Source organism: Calidris pugnax, unplaced genomic scaffold, assembly GCF_001431845.1.
Source record: "Calidris pugnax isolate Ruff unplaced genomic scaffold, ASM143184v1 scaffold3, whole genome shotgun sequence".
Classification (NCBI taxonomy): Eukaryota; Metazoa; Chordata; class Aves; order Charadriiformes; family Scolopacidae; genus Calidris; species Calidris pugnax.
The window spans coordinates 3,644,367-3,660,080 of record NW_015090799.1 but is presented as its reverse complement, the minus strand read 5'-3'; the positions used below and the strand labels follow the sequence as shown (position 1 = coordinate 3,660,080).

Below are 15,714 nucleotides of genomic sequence, written 5' to 3'. Positions count from 1 at the left end.
GAATGAATTCACTGGACACATCATCCCAATTTGTTCCATGGACTAAACTATTGGTCTTGAGCTGGAAAATTCAGTTTCGCCAAAGATCATGGCTGTCTACTTAAATAGGAGAGATGCCTGAAAAACAAAGTTTCTATTATCATGAAAATGCAGATTTTAATACCTTATTTAATTCCAATTCAGGAAAAGAGTTTTAAAATGAGGATTTATTTGCAAAATAAAGCTTTCCAGAATATTTTGCCTAATCTTCCCAAAACACTTCATTTCAACATTAACATTTTATTGTAATATAGTCAATATGCTGAGGTCAAAAGAATCTTTTTCCGTTTGGTTCTAATGAGACTTGAACAACTGCCACTGACAATTAGTCAGAAAACTATGCATTCCCCAAGAAAATATTTGGTTTCATTGAATTGGCAGTGTTAAGAGGAAAAAGTTTTTTTACTAATTCTAGTTTATATTTGGGTAAGTGATATGCACATGAATGCAGGACTCTGAAAGCCATGCCTCTAACTTTCTCAATGCCTGAGAAACCATTAGCAATAGACTCCATATTAAAATGTACTTGAAAAAAATACTAAAAATACGACTAGAAATAAAACAAAGTTTCCCTAAAAGTTGAGGCTGTCTACTTAAATAGGAGAAATGGGAAAAGAACAATTTTTTTATTATCAAGAAAATATATTTTTGGGAGCTTTCCAGATCAGGGCAAGATGTTAGAAAAAGGAAACCAAATCTTCCTCTGCAACAGTAGACTGAGGTCTACAGACCTAAAACAAGTCTGAAGAGATATATAAAGTTCCAATGTTCTCAGTACTAAACCATTTCCAGGGAATCAAAACTTATTTTTTTATTGTTACATAAAATGTAGCTTGTTGTCTTCATAGTTTTTCAACAGAAAGTTACGATTAGACCTGTAATGTCCAAATACCCCTAGAGAAGAGAAGGACACAAAGCTCTTTAAGAACATTCCAAAATTTCCAGGAACTTAATACCATATTGTGAGCCTCCCTGAAGTGCAAAATATGGGTTTTACAATCTCCAACTCATCAAGATCACAAGTGAACCTTCAGCATGGACTGAAATTCTGCTTGATATGGGTTTTTTAAAGAAAAAGACCCAGTACTAAAATATTCTAACCACACAAATCTGTTACAAAAAGCGTTGACAGATTAATATCATCACATGAAAAATGGTACTACAAAGGATAAAAATCTAAGAGTTTGCACTGTTAGCACTGTCTTAGCAATGAGATTGTACAGTTCCAGGCTTTTGAGTGTATTGCAGGGGGTGCAATATGTCCCAGAACATCCTCATTAGAAAATTAAGGAAGTGTGGGATAGATAAGGGGGCAGTGAGGTGGATTTAGTCCTGGTTGTGTGACAGGACTCAGAGGGTTCTAATTAATGGATTGGGGTCAAATTGGAGGCCTGTGACCAGTGGTGCTCCCCAGGGGTCAATACTTGGCCCAGTCCTGTTCAACATATTCATAAATGACCTGGACGAGGGGACAGAGTATATCCTCAGCAAGTTTGCTGATGATGCCAAATTAGGAGGGCTGGCCGACACCCCAGAGGGCTGTGCCACCATCCAGCATGACCTGAACAGGCTGGAGAGGTGGGCAGAACCTAATGAGGTTCAACAAGAACAAATGTAAGGTCTTGCCCCTGGGGAGGAAGAACCCCAGGCACCAATACAGGTTAGGGATGGATCTTCTGGGAAGTACTACTGAGGAAAAGGATCTGGGAGTCCTGGTCGATAGCACACTTTCCATGTGCCAGCAAGGCCCCCTTACCAAGAGGGCCAATGGGATCCTGGGCTGCACAGGGAAGAGTGTGGCCAGGAGGTGGAGGGAGGTCATTCTCCCCCTCTGCTCTGCACTGGGGAGGCCACAAGTGGAATCCTGCGTCCAGTGCTGGGCTCCCCAGTTCAAGAGGGACAGGGAACTGCTGGAGAGAGTCCAGCGAAGGGCAACAGAGATGATGGAGGGATTGGAGCATCTCCCTGATGAGGAAAGGCTGAGAGAACTGGGGCTCTTTAGCCTGGACAAGTGAAGGCTGAGGGGAGATCTTACTTATATTTATGTTTCTAAGTATCTAAAGGGTGGGTTGAAGGAGGATGGAACCGGACTTTTTTCAGTGGTTTCCAGCGATAGGACAAGGGGCAATGGGCTCAAGCTGGAACATGGGAAGTTCCATTCAAACATGAGGAAAAACTTCTTTGGGGTGAGGGTGGCAGAGCCCTGGCAGAGGCTGCCCAGGGAGGTCGTGGAGTCCCCTTCTCTGGAGATCTTCAAGACCTGCCTGGATGCTCCTGAGTGATGTGCTCTAGGCGTTCTTCCTTTAGCAGGGGAGTTGGACTAGATGATCTCTAGAGGTCCCTTCCAACTCTGACAATTTTGTGATTCCGTGATTCCGGGTGAGGGGGAGGGAGAGGAGGGGAAAAAATAATGAAGTAAAAATCTTCTACAAAAGATAAGAGAAGCTTCTTGTGTAGGACATGAGAAAACCAGTATTTTGCACAAGAATTTTTCTATCTAATTACTAGAATATGAAAATCTGCTTGACCTCTGAATCATGTAAATTAACTTGTGTCTTATGGACTGACTTACAGAATCACAGAATGGTTAGAGTTGGAAGGGACCTTAAAGATCATCTAGTTTCAAGCCCCCTACCCTGTGCAGGGACACCTCCCACCAGACCAGGTTGCTCCAAGCCCTGTCCAACCTGGTCTTCAACACCTCCAGGGATGGGGCAGCCACAGCTTCTCTGGGCAACCTGTTCCACTGTCTCACCACCCTCACAGCAAAGAATTTGTTCCTGAGATCTCATCTAAATCTCCCCTCTTTCAGTTTAAAACCATTCCCTCTTGTCCTATGGCTCCCCTCCCTGATCAAGAGTCCCTCCACATCTCTCCTGGAGCCCCTTTAGGGACTGGAAGGGGCTCTAAGGTCTCCCTGGAACCTTCTCTTCTCCAGGCTGACCAACACTAACTCTCTCAGCCTGTCCTCACAGCAGAAGTATTCCAGTCCTCCAATCATCGTCGTGGGCCTCCACTGGGCTCTTTCCAACAGGTCCATGTCCTTCCTGTGCTGAGGACTCCAGAGCTGGACACAGAGCTCCAGGTGGGGTCTCACAAGCGCAGACTATACGGGCAGAATCACCTCCCTCACCCTGCTGGCCACACTTCTCCTGATGCAGCCCAGGATACGGTTGGTTTTCTGGGCTGCCAGCACACATTATTGGGTCATGTGAGCTTCTCATCCCCAGGAGCTTCTCAGGGCTGCTCTCCAGCCATTCTCTACCCAGCCTGTATCTGTGCTTGGGATTGCCCCGACCCAGGTGCAGGACTTTGCACTTGGCCTGGTTGAACTTCGTGAGGTTTGCACAGGCCCACCTCTCCAGCCTGTCCAGGTCCCTCTGGATGGCATCCCTTCCCTCCAGCGTGTTGGCCATGCCACACAGCTTGATGTTGTCAGCAAACTTGATGAGGGTGCACTCAATCCCACTGTCCATGTCTCCAACAAAGATGTTAAATAATACTGGTCCCAGTACTGACCCCTGAGTAACACCACTCATCACTGGTCTCCACTTGGACATCGACCTGCTGACCGCAACCCTTTCAGTGCAGCCATCCAGCCAGTTCCTGATCCACCAAGTGGTCCATCCATCCAATCCATGTGACTCCAGTTTAGAGACCAGGATGTCATGCAGGACAAGTCATCATCCTTGTGCTGCTTTTGTGTCTCTATTTGCACCTTGAAAATGGTATTTACCTCCAGCAGAATGAAGAACTTTTTGCGCCTGAAACCTGCAGTCACATAATGCCATAACTGCAAGAAGTTCCCACTGAAGTCAATGGAAGATACACTGATGTAAATTAGGGCAGAATCTGGGCCCTTATGGAACTGATTCCCCTGCATGTGTCCCACTCCTCTGCTGTCTGTCACTAACATTAGTGCACGCTCACATGCACCTCTTCACTCCATACCATGAAGGCCACAGTGCCATGTTAAAGCATGCAGGGAAGGGTCTTAAATATGTGTAAGGCTTTCTGGTGCTTCAGATTTTCTTTCTGAAGGAAAAAATTAATGCACGACAGAGTAGAGCTTGACTGCACCCCAACTCATTTGCAGTGCTGGGACTCATATGCAAAGCCAGAAGTGTACCAACACCATGAGCCCCTCCTATGCAACTGACCACCACTAATATAATCTCTATGTTAATGGCACCTCTGTAAGTAAACAGGGATGTACCACAAAACAGTGCAGAATGTGTTTTAGCAGCTGTGGTCTTTCAAACTTGCAAATTATTACCTTGGTCAAATAAATCATTGAAGCTCAGTGCAAGCTTCTATGGCTATTCAAACAAACAAAGCATTCTGAATGCTCCTTTGAAACCCATCAGACCAAAACTTCTTTTAGTCTAACTTCACTGGAGCCAAAACATGACAATATAAATTAATTCTGCTCATTATTTTCATATGTCATTGTGAAAAGAAGCCAAATAGCTAAGCTCCAAAATAGGGCCACAGAGAGTTTTAAGAACCGAGACCTTCAAAGACAATATTTTCTGCCAACTACAGATGCTTGAAAACTTTGTCAGGAATTATAAAAAATGAACCAAATATTGAAGAATGTGTAGTCACATGAAACAGCACATACCAAGAGCTAGACATATGTGGTGGCTTTTGAATGACTGAGTATGATCTTCTGCCTAGCCCAACATCACCTATCCTTCTCCCTTTTGAGGCAGCACTTATCCCTAGAAAAGGAGGGGAACTCTTTTGAGCCCAGGAGATTTTATTTTTATCCACTTCAGGAGAGTACAGTAGTGTCTCAAAGTGAATACCATCTGTATATTCACCGACTTCAAATATGCTCTACCCTGCCAAGGCTTATATGTAAGTGCATTAACAGAAATTAGCATCAGAATTAAACTGCAATTTTACTGCCTTTTAAGCAAAGAAACAACCTCTTGCCTGAATAATCAAGAATTTAGCTACTTGCTCTTTCCACTGTCCCTCATCCCCACAGTATGCACAAGGTATAAGAAAAAAGCCTGTTCATAAGCATTTTACATTAAATATTTACAGTTAGTTCTGCATGTGAGATATACAGTGCTATATGAGATGATCTGCAATTTTTAAGCTATAGTCTGTTCCTCTCACTGGTTGCTATGTTTAATGTGTCACAATGCAGGAAAACAAGTTATTAAACCACCAATGTCCATAGGATTTTTTGTTCCGATTTCCTCCAAGGATTTTTCTTAGGTCTTATTTTACCTCCCTCTGGGAACATCTGCTGTTCTATTTCTTTTCAACTGCTTTTTTCTTTCTCTTATTCCCACTGAAGTTTCTAGGCCTAAAAGGTTGGAAAAACTGTTTGCTTCTTTGCCTTGGTTACGAAATATAACTCCTTTCCTCCCAAAAGTTAAAGGTTAAAAATTTATATAGTGCTCGAGTGACAATGCCCTTTTATTTTCAATCAGTTATGGGGAAAGAACTCTGCATCTTTATTTTCAATCAGTTATGGGGAAAGAACTCAAAATACCCCCAGTTATGGGGAAAGAACTCAAATACTCACCCAGTTTGGCATAAACCTAGAGTAGAGACTAGAGGGAAAATATAATCTTTCATATAAATGAAAAATGTAGGCAAAGATCATAACAAGGCTGGTGAAAAAAGATGGTGTGGACCGGGTAATTAGCAGAGACCATGTTTTATCTGTGTAACGTATTTCAGCTATGACAATTAATCGAGCAGGTAATTCCCAATATAATAACTCCACTTTGGCTAGTACTATCTGGAGATTAATTTGGTCTTTAGTTTCGGGAGATGTTGAGCTGCTTAGAGGAGAGATTCCTGTTGTTAGTGTAGCAAATGACTATTTTTAGAGTAAGACAAGAGAATGAAGGTACATTTTTGGGACCTGGCAAAATAGCTCTTGGAGGTTTACTAAGAGTTCTTTAGTAGAGAGTCAGAGTTTCAGCAAAATATTTAAGAAGGATTTAGGGAAATAGCATTTTCTTCTTGGAATAGCATGAATAAAGCACTGGTTTATGTTTTTTAGCAATTAGTTCAATCTAAGTAGCAGGAGTTATTCTTGAGAAAACAACCTTGGACAGATTGGCTTAAGTTTCAGTTCAGGGCCTAAGAACATCTCTTGAGTTATTATGTCTGCTGTCAAACCAAACACTGCTCTCTTCTGAAGCAATGAGCAAACAGCAAGCATAAACGTCAGCACTTGATCAGTTGTGCCTAGGAGGACTGGCCTTCCTAAGGAACAGATCAAAAAAAACAAAAGGGGAGGGATTTCACTGACAAATCCAGATTGTCTGCAGCAACTCTTGTAAAATTAGGGCTGAAGCATCAGCTTAACAATAAACTTCTAGTTTGAGCTGAAATAGAGTTGTCTGTTGCTTTAATTAATTATATCAGACGTCAGCTGCTGAGCTTCTTTTGGGAGACAGTCTGGAACGATATTGTTCCACTGTGCCACGTCATGTGCTGCAGTGTGGGGGTTTATTACAGGAAATATTAGATAGATTATAGATAGAAAATATTAGATAGATTTCTTAGATATATTTTTCAAGCCACAGTGGAGCTGGTAAAGCTCATCATATACGGCCACAATGTGATCAGCCATGCTGGTCACCAGAAAGCCATGCTCACCAGAAGGAGCTAAAATACTTTCATTGCGCAAGGTATACATTAGCTTTGGTATCACTCCTGCTATGTGATGTCCAGTTGTTAAAACACCGTATTTTACTTCAATAAAATATTCTGGTCAGGTCCAGAAACAGACAAAAAAAAAATGCAAAAACAAATACACAAAACTACTACAAACAAGAGTAACATAAGCTTTAGTCTGCATTAACAAGGGTTTTACTTTAAGCCTCTTGCTGCCACTAAGCCCTTCTATTGAATTTTAACTTCATTATGTAGGTTTTTTCTTGTTATTTGTAAGACATTAATGAATTCTGAGTGGAGATTTAGACATTTACCATGGAGCCTGATTTGACCCGGGGACTGGTATTACAAGCAACACCCTGAAGCATGACTTGCCTTTTTGCAGTGGGAGAAGAACTTTTCTCCCTGGCTCATTTTACAATCATGTTCTTTCCTCTGAGTTAGCATCTAGTATACATTCTGTGAGTTTAACATAATCATATGAATGAGTTTAATCATAATAATATCAGGACAACCAAGTCATCGGGCCCATTCACCATGGGTTTATGAAAGACATATCCTGCTTGACTAACTCGATCTCCTTCTATGACAAGGTGACCTGCTTAGTGGTGGAGGGAAAGGCTGAGGATGTTGTTTACCTGGACTTCTATAAAGCCTTTGACACCATTTCCCATAGCATTTTCCTGGGGCTGCTCATGGCTTGGACAGCAGTACTGCGTAAAAAACTGGCTGGGTAGCCACAACCAAAGAGTTACAGTGAAGAGTTAAATCCAGTTGGTGGCCAGTCATAAGTGGTGTTCCCCGCGGCTTGGTATTGGGGCCAGTTCCCAGTTACTGCAGCCTCAGTCAGTTTGCAGACACCACCAAGTTGGGTGGGAGCGTTGAGGGTAGGAAAGCTCTGCAGTAGGATCTGGACAGGCTGGATCAACGGGCCAAGGCCAATGGCATGAGATTCAGCAAGGCTGAGTGCTGGGTCCTCAACTGCCAGGTCCTCTGGTTCATACCAGCTGAGGACCTGGACACTTTTTTTTACTAAGTCTTTAAATTTGGCACTGACATATTTCAGTGAAGGTCTGGCTCTGTCTGTTTACTATCTGTGCTTTTCTGATCCTGAATTTCAAGCCTTATCAACACAAAAAAGCAAATCCTGCTATGACATGGTAAAGATTTAGATTCACTCTACATTTCAGACCTCAAAGGGATATCAGTTCTTTGTGGAAGGAGGGCTGCTGGTTTGTATCTTGTTTGGAAAAAACAAGGGGTATTTCTGTCTACAGGGATTGTAGTCTATCCAACACCCAGAGTCTAAAGCAAGAAACTGTGTTATTAACCGTACAGTATAATACCTACCACAAAGATGATCATGTATTTAATGATGCATACACAGAATATTTTTTTTTATCTAATCAACTTCTGATAGGGCTTTATAGTGGTGTAACAACCTGGGAACTTGCATGCTTCATTACCCCAGAATTATGTACTGAGGCTGAGATGAAAAGTAATAGAATTACTAGATTAATCATATTATTATTATGGCAAAGGATATAGTAACGATGTGCTTTGTGCAAGAAATTATCTACTTACATGCTCAGAAACTCAGAGACAAGTAGAATCATGATCTTGCATTTGCTTCTACCAAGGGTGTGCCGGGTAGCACAAAGAAAAAGGCTATGAAATGACTAGGGATTAACATAGTTTTCAAGGGCACTGAGCAAAGATTAAACTAGTGAGAAAGTGAGAAGATCAGAAACATAGCAGCTCCTAGACATGCTGGCTAGGAACAAAAATGAATAAAAGTGTGGGGTTTTTTTTTATATAATTTAAAGTAGTTCACAGACAGGCAGAGTGAACAAGGAGCTCTGAGATAGATAGTAAGAATTAATTTTGTTACGACAATGCGAAACAAAATGCAAATTCTCCTACGAATTCACTTCTTGAGTGACACTTTTCCCTGCGGTAAATTCTCACAGGTTTTTGTCACACCAGCGATTTTGGACCACATCACTTGCATAGAATAAGCTCCCAGCGCCCACGTAAACCTCCATCTCTGAATTGGTGCATCAGTGCTCTGAAAAAAAAATAAATCAGAGCTCCTCTCCAACTTCCAGTGGCTACAGTCTGAGATAGCTGTCCCTTCAAATTTTCAGTATTTTCCTCTAAACCCTGCAAAGTGCACAAAGAGATCCAAGTTTGACTAGGCTTCAGATAACCTTCATAAAAAGCAACCAATTCACTAAAAAAGTGGGATTCCATGGGATGTTTGCCAATGAGTCAGCACATAACACTAAATCCAGCACTAATTCTGTTCTAAAGCATTTCTCAGTGCTCCCTGTGGGGGAAATCTCTCTTCCAGAAAGTACTGTGGACAGTTAGAAATTGTTTGCATAAAAAGCAACTACTAAGGAGACTACAAGAAAACAGTTGAACTTCTACGCAGAAAATGTCAGAATTTGGATTAGTGTACAGAAACTCAATTTGCTCCCATGTACCCTAACAGATGTTAATTCTGCTTTGGCTATAGATAATGGTGTTTCTCAGCTGTTCTCCAAAATCTGACTTGCAAGGTAATTTTAAACAACTATAAGGCTAATTTGCCACAGCAATCTGTGAGTGCCAAAAACCTCTGTGAAAGTGCAGAGGTCTCGTAGCAGAACATTAGGAACAGACTATATTTATTCACCAGTGCAATGTTTCTCACAAGCTGAAAAACAAAAAGGACATTTTAAGCTTTTTCTCTCACCATATGGCATTTTCTATCTTAAAATGCATTCTGCTCAATAAACTTCTACTCATTCTTATCTCTTACTCATTTTGTTATTTTTTTTCAGATCCCCTGCTTCTCTTTTTATGCCAATAAGCTTTCATCAGAGCCAGACATTCAGATTGCTTTAATCACAACTATTGTTCCAACAAAATTGCTTTGGCCAAACTCTGCTCATGTTCCTTGAAAACAGTCTCAACAAAAATTACTTGGTCTGGGCCATGAAAAAGCAAAGAAATTTAGTTTTGTCGACATATTAACTTCTTGTAGCATGTTAAAGAGATAACAGAAATCAAGTATAGTGTAACAGAATCATTTGAGACATTATTGTAGCTGTACAGCTCAGGACACTCCTTGGAGCGGTATTTATGATCGCACACGGCAAGCTTTGATGAGTGCATGCCATCTGCTGGAACCAAAAAGGCTTCTTACAGAGGAAATCCTCAAAAGCAGCAATAAGTTTCACCCAGTGTAAAGCATCTGCTTCATTGTCTCATTTGCCTTCATAATTAGGGTTTGGAGCTTTTTTTTCATACTGTGCCTTTAAAACAAATGAAAAACAGTAGTAAACAGACAGTGATGACATTATTGGGAAAGGAGGGAAAAGCTTCTTATGCATATGGACTAGTGGTTTATTCTAGTAGCTGCATGAAATGGAATGGACATTCAGATAAATGGGATCTGTTTCTATTGTTCTCTCCTTACCAACAGATCAGAGATGTCTGCTAGGAAGCTACACCCAGAAAACCAACAGTATCAAGATGGGAGCTCACAAATACAAAACAGCTTTTACAAAGAAGTGTGTATTTAGGATTATGGGCCTGAAGACAGATTACTGGGTTGTTTTCTACCTTATATACTTCTACCTTATACAATATAATATATGTTATATATTATATACTTTCTACCTGATATATGTGATGCCCTCAGGGCATGAGCTACTCTGTCAAAGGACCTGCCTTTGTCTCCCCCAGGTCTGCTTACACTCATTTTATAGAGGCAGAAGAGCTGAGAGAATTTCAGTGCTGGCAGGAACAGGATTATTTTTAGCATTCCATGTCTCTATGCTAGCAAGACATTTTCTTCAACATTTTATTTTTGCTGCTTATTTAGTATTGTCCACTTGACTGTAGTATAACACTTCGGGTAGCCTCAGCCGAACTACTTCAGTTCAGCGTGGTGATGCCTTCTTAGGAAGATGCTCCACTTCCAGACAGAGCAGCATAGTTAATATATGTGTTGAAGACAAATCCCTATATTAAAAGTTGTGAGGCTCTACAGCAGGATGAATTACTCTGAGCTCCAGCAGCTGTTTTTCTGCATACTACTACTGTCACCGCATAAGGACACAACAGCTTCTGTGAAAACTAGGATGGGTTTTCTAACCTTAGCCAAATTCAACCATGGAAACTTGAATTTTTCAAAGTTAGTGGAAATCAAAAAAGGTTAATCTTCCAAATTATTCTGTGCTCCTCACCCTAATTGCTTTTAATATGAAGACTGAAGCCAGTCAAACTAGAGGGCTCGTTTAACCCAGTTTGAAATCTCTGACATTGACCAACTCAAGACACCCAGGACATGACTGTAAAACGAACACGTAGTGCAGCATTTCCCAAAGTATTGTCCTGATGTTCATCAGCCTATGGGTTGTGGACTTCAAGTGTTATCCAGACATAGACTGTACTGAAGGTTCCTTCAGTACAAAGTTAGAAAAAGAAAGCACAAGCACACATCAAAAGCAATTTTTCCCATACTTCCTTGTGAGACGTAATCCAGACGGCTTAAGGAAACCAAGCCTGAGATGGCATTGGGAACCTTTGTAAAATATGCCACACAAATAGAAAGCTTGCAGGGTTTTAGTTTGAATTATCCTCAGTTACATCTCAAGTCATAAATTGCAGAATGATCTTAACCCCAACCGCATTTACTCTGTTTTCCATGGTGAATTGCAAAGCATATTCTGTAAACACCACCTCCAGCAAAATGGTGATGTATTGCAGAATGCTTTAGTCCAAGGAATAAAACGTCTAAGCCAAATAATGAACTCCCATGAGCTAAAGCCTTTTACTGAGCTTTTACTGAGATTTCTACTACAGTCACATGAACGTTCACCTAAAGTTGGAGCTTAGAAAATCTCATTCACTTTTAGATGAAATTATTGCTGAGAAGTGAAAAAAGCCTACACCACTAAATATCTAAGCAATGGATTTCTTCAAGTGAGTTTGAAAAGAGCTTGTGAAACTGCGTGAAGGACGACAGCCCCCAGTGTTGCCTGGCCTGTCCCCAGGCCAACGTCCAAGTAAAAACAGAGAGCTGGAGGCTCACTGTACGTCACACATCACACCCAAACTGAGCCTTCTGTTCTTTTAATATAATGAACAGTGATCTCCTGGGACTCAGCTGTGTGTTTTAACTCAGCAGCTCTTATACATGTCTTTAAAGTTAAGTATATGTTGATCTGGTTGACTGAACCAGTCCCCAGTCAATGCAGGAAGATACAGCCCTGGAATTTACTAGGTTATTTCTTGTAATAAAAACCTTACAAGAGAACTGCAAATTGGAAGCAATCACTGCCTAAATAACGATCAAGGGAAACACAGTTTTTTGACTAACAGCTGTACGTATCCTAGCTTATCTTTTTAATGCTGCCTAAATATTAGGCTTCTAAGTACTTGGGGACTTTGAAGCCAGTACTACTTTAAAAGACCCTGATGATTTTTCCATTATATGCAGATCTAGAAAATTCTGACTCTCAGGACTACGGGAGGCTTTTGCTTACATTGCTTTTATTTACTGCATTTGTATTTTGTTTGAAAACTTAAATAGCAATGCACACTTCAAACAATAATTCATTGCTGTCATATTGTCATTTGTAGCCAGAAGTGAGCTGGAGTCCCAGCTTCCGACTCCTGCCACTCTCCCTCAGACTCTGGCTGTCAATACAGAGAACCAAGGGGTGTCCTCAGTGCAAGCCAGTGGACCTTTTGATCATTTACATTTACAGCTTACCCCTCAAAGAGCTTATTCTGTCAAAAACAACAAAGTGGGGAAGCAGACATGATGAACACGCTAAAAATACAATGAACTAGATAATGCTATGGTTGTGCCCACATTCTAGGGCAAGACAATGAGTCTCTTTAATCTCTGGTGCTTTTCTGCCTGACAGATGACACCAATGAAAGGTCAAAATTTTGTAGCACTGAAATACTTGAAAAGCTCTAGGAATGAAAACTCCGTGATTGTGCATTTGTGTGTCTTTCCTCAGGCATCATAGAGTCAATGACTTGAACTTATCTTGTATTTTTGTTGCCTTCCCTGCTGTCTTTCTGTCCAACTCAAGTCTCATACACTAACGTCACTACTTTCTGATTACTTAAAACTACAGGTTTTCATGGTTGCATTTATTGTAACATAATTTAACTGGTCTTGCCATTCTTGCACTACTTAACTCAAGTTTCTTCTGCTGTTAATGCTTCTTCAGGCTGTTGGTGCAGCCCAAATATCACCCCATTGCTCCGTGAGTGGCCAGAGGCCATTACCCAAGCAAAGGTTTCCCGTGACCATATGCCTTTCGGTCCCCGCACCATTCACATGGCACTGCTCACAGTGTGCTTCAAAATACACAAGTGTCCTTGAGGACATTCACATGAGCACTGTGGCTGTCCCCAAACCTCATAAGGAAGATCCTTCAGCCAGTGGAAAGCAGCAGATTCATCAAAATCAAAATGTTTGCCCCAGAGAAAACATCAGGATTAACCTCTTACCTCTTAAAAAGGTGTCTCTGACCATTTTCTCTCTCTGTCTCTTGTCCCCTTCATCTGTCCCTACTCCTCTCTTCCCCAGCAGCAGGTGGCCGTTCCCCACTCCCTGTCCCCCGCCACCTGCCCGCAGAGAAGCTGCAGGCACAGGGGGGCTTCCCAGCTCCCGGGTGAAAGCCACTTCCTAGGCGTGTATGAAAGCCACATCCGGGAAATGTCAAGCCAGAAACAATGCATTACCCCTCTTAAAATAATTATTACATTTATTATATTTCTTGACAGGTTCACTTGACCTTTCAAGGTGCAAAAGTAAAGTTTGTTTCAATCTGGTTTGTTTCTGCTGGTAAAATAGGGCGCGTTTCTTCTAAAGCAAGTTATCTTACGCACTGATACACAGCGCAAGGCAGACCAGGCTAAACCAAAATCCAGTTTCCTAAGGACTGCATGGAGCTTGAATTTTGGCCCAGATTAATGTAAATTTGGGGACATTCAGGATTTCCTCTATTATTTTTTTTTCAGTTCTGGGCTTTAATTGCCAGGTGACAGTCACATCTTTTTATAATATAATTCACTTTATTGAGAGCTTGGATTTATTCCTATTTTGCATCTTTCTTCCTTCTTCTGCTTTAAACTCTCCAGCAACTGGAGCTTAAAATACCTAATGGAAAAAAGCAGCTTCATCTGAGCAGGAGGGTGTGATTCTAGTGACCTGAAAAGCACAAGGCCTCCATTTCAGAGGAAAGAAGTTGGATCTAAAATGGCCCCAGTAATCTGACATGTCCACTTTTAGGGTGACAGGAGCTAGAAAACATGATTTATGGTGAAGGTATACTCCTCGCATCTTTCTTGACGTACCCACACGCTTGATTCCCCACAGTGGTTTGAGAGCTGGTGCAGACTTGCAAAGGCAGCAAAGGCCTGGGCAGAGCAGCACCTCACACCGCCTTCTTGGGGTACAATACGGGGTCCGTTAGGCACCAAAAGAGTTCAGCTAAATTCCAGCATTTTGTGGCATCAGACTGTGTCCCAAATGCAATTTCAAGTACTCTAGCCTCTGAGAATCTCCTTAGTGTTAAGTACTATTGAAATTGTCTTTAGTCATTTCCCAAATCCTTTCTTTCCTCTCTGTTATGGGTGATATGGCTACGTGTAATCTTGTAATGAGCCAGAAGGCTCTTCATTGCAAGCACAAAGGATTCTTAAATGCTACCAGGAACAGAGGATTTCTTACACAAAAGGAAGCATCTGTCCTAGCTGGAAAAGGAAAGCTGACTATAGAGAGACCCCTTCTGTTTAATTTGTAAATGGCCAGTGTGTCTAATTCAATTACTTGTAGTACACTGATATAGCAAGAGACTACTAGTGAATCAAATTTATCAACAGTAAAAATAAGAACAACTGTTAAATGGCAGAAGCTGAGGTTTGTGTAGAAAGATGTTAAGTGTTGAAGACACTTGTCTTCAACAGTAACCCAACATATTTCATAGTTTTCCAAAGGCCAACTCCAACGTGCCCTGGGGTCTGAACTCTTGTTCCCTGGTCAGTTTCCCTAGAGGACTGTTAAGTCTTATTACAAGTTGTTTACACTGCATTTTATGTCATTTGAAGAGGAAAGGCACTGAAAATCAAAGTTCTTCATCTAGACACAAGATAAATGTATAAACAAAAAGCCACTGCAGTTCATCTTAAACAAAGTGCTTCTAATATTTTCTGGACTCAAACCCTATACTTTAGACTGCATATAGCCAACAGAAAATAGTTCATGATCACTTGTTCTTCTACATATCAGCTATCCCACCCACACTTTCTATTAGCCCTCCCTATGCCTGGGCCACTGCCCCAAAGCCTGAAAATTATTCTACAGCAGCAAATTGATGGCAATGACTACCTTGTGACACAGCCTCACCCTCTCTGTAAAACCAGTCCTCTGCCACCCATTTCAGTGTCTCTGGTAATGTCTACTTGGTTTTTATCTCTTCTGGTTTCCAGTTCTATATTTAAGAGAATGAAGTGTTACTGTCATTAAGATTTTGTAAGATGGACACCCTCTAATTAAAAGGGGAAGTCCCTTACTTCATTATTGTGTATGTCAAAAATCACATTTCAATTCCTTTTGCCCTTGCCTTGGAATATAAAAGGCTGACCCTCCACACTTCCCAATTAGAAGTTTTCCTGCTTAAAAAGGAACCTAAGAACAAAGTTATTCACAGATTTTCTATGAAGTGTAACTCTGTAGTGGACTGGCATGTTACAGTCTAGACCTACAGTCTACTTCTACTAGAAATAATAGCTCTTCAGACTAATATGCTGTAAAATATTGTGCCAGACTGTTAAGAAGCATCACATAAAAGAAAGCTCACCTTCATGCTGAGTTCTGAACCATGTTTTTCCTCTTTATTAATTAGCTTTTCCAAGTTAACCAAGGTCAGTACATCTCTTTTTTGTCTCTCACTTGCCTGCCCCTTTAATCTCCTTATGTTTCATTTCTTTTCTGAGCTGCCACCT

The 15,714-nt window shown here is 41.2% G+C and overlaps 1 protein-coding gene across 1 annotated transcript in view; it reads right to left on the bottom strand.

Moving 5' to 3' along the window:
- The window catches only part of SLC1A2 (solute carrier family 1 (glial high affinity glutamate transporter), member 2), a 55,343-nt gene that overhangs the window by 36,020 nt on the left and 3,609 nt on the right, over positions 1-15,714 (bottom strand). The gene's annotated exons all lie outside the window — the stretch shown is intronic.